Below are 1,781 nucleotides of genomic sequence, written 5' to 3'. Positions count from 1 at the left end.
GCTTAAAATGTTTGAAACTCTAATTCTGAAGTCCATATTGTAAATCACTCTCCTGTTCTGCTCTTCTACTGCATAGAAAGGTTTTGAGGTCTGTAGAAAAGCAACAAAGACAAGGATTAGGAGGAATGTGGTCCAGGGCCAAGCCTGCGTTGACAAGGGCAACCTTGGCTTCAGGGAAAGGGCAGCCTAATGCATTTTTAAAATAACTGAGTAAGGACATCAGAGCGACTTCTAAGGTCCTAGTAATATTTTATTTCTTAATCTAGGTGGATATGGGAAAAGCTAGAAATGAATTTTTATTAATACTTATTTTTCACTCCTCTCTCTGAGCTCTTTGTCATATGACTTTAGAGTTTCTCTGATAAAGGCAGAATATATCTCCCTACATGACTTGCTTTAATTAATGAATGAGGCAGAAATGAAGATATGTCTGTTCAAAGCCTAGGCTTCAAAGGCCCTCATACATTTTTAAAATTTTCATTTTAAATGTCTGTGGGTACATAAGAGATGTTTAATATCTCATGAGGTACACATGAGATATGTTGATAGAGGCAGGCAGTGTATAATAATCACATCATGGGAAATGGGGTGTCCGTCTCCTTAAGCATTATCCTTGTATTACAAAATCTGCAATGCTTCACGCATTTGTGTGTCATCCTTGCGCAGAGGCTATGCTAATCTCTGAAACTTTCAATTTAGTGTATGTGCTGCTGAAGTAAGCACCTGCATGCATTTCTATTTGCTTTTTAGCATTTCTGCAATCACTATGAGTAGAACATGTCTGTGTGAGCTACACAAAGGAGATGGATGGGTTGTAGAGCAGAATATACCAGATGTCTTACTCTGGTTGTGTTGTTGTAACAAAATACTTTAGGTAATTTATAGAGCACAGAAATGTATATTTCATGGAGGCTGGAACCCAAGATCAACGCACCAGCAGGTTCGGATCTAGTAAGGGCCTAATCTCTCTTTCCAAGTTGGTGCCTTGTTGCTGCATCCTCTGAAGAAGGGGAATGCTGTGTCCTCACCAAGTAGAAAAGGTGGAAGGGTTGAAAGGACAAAAGAGAGAGAGGCAAACTCCCTCCATTGTGTCCTTTCATACTGATATTAATCCACCCATGAGGGCAGAACCCTCATGACCGGAATACCTCCCCAAAACCCATCGTCCCAACACTTGCATTGGGGATTATGTTTCTACCAGATGAAGTGTGGGGATACATTCAGACCATAACATCAGGTAAGCTCCCCCCGTCAAATGCAGCCTATAGCGAGCCCCTATTGGTATTTACAAATGCACAAGTAAGCAGCTAAACTGCAAACATAGGAGTAATGCCAGACATGTGGGTTCTGCTCTCGGTTGGATTTGGTAGGTTTTGTTTAGATGGGAAAGTTCTATTTCACATGTTTTTCATTCTCTTCCACAGGCTAACAGGCTAGACCAGGTGTGTCTTCCTCATGATGACGGCATCGGCTCATGTAGAACAGCATTTTACACAAGGTCTCTTGGATTCTTGCCTTGGAACTAGCTCTCCATAAGATCTGCTTTATTCCATTGGTCAAAACAAGTTAGTTAGATGCCCAAACCCCAAATCAAGGGGCAGAGAAATGTCCTCTTTTGTGGAAGAAAATGCAAAATCTCAAGGCAATAGCTTTAATCAGAGGGATTGTGAAATATTTGAGCCATTAACACAATGTATGATGCCTAGAAGGATGTCACACAGTGAATAAGTAATTACAACATAATTCATTATTTACAATTGTGTTAAGTATTATGAAGAAAA

General features: G+C 40.1%; 1 non-coding gene across 1 annotated transcript; it reads right to left on the bottom strand.

Moving 5' to 3' along the window:
• Positions 1–621: 621 nt before the first annotated feature.
• LOC117089580 lies at positions 622–723 on the bottom strand. The gene has a single exon (XR_004439662.1). It is a non-coding gene; the product is annotated as a U6 spliceosomal RNA (small nuclear RNA).
• Positions 724–1,781: the final 1,058 nt, after the last annotated feature.

This window comes from Trachypithecus francoisi, unplaced genomic scaffold (genome assembly GCF_009764315.1).
Source record: "Trachypithecus francoisi isolate TF-2019V2 unplaced genomic scaffold, Tfra_2.0 Contig00865, whole genome shotgun sequence".
Lineage (NCBI taxonomy): Eukaryota > Metazoa > Chordata > Mammalia > Primates > Cercopithecidae > Trachypithecus > Trachypithecus francoisi.
Note: the sequence above shows the minus strand (reverse complement) of the source record. Positions and strands in the feature narration are given on the sequence as shown.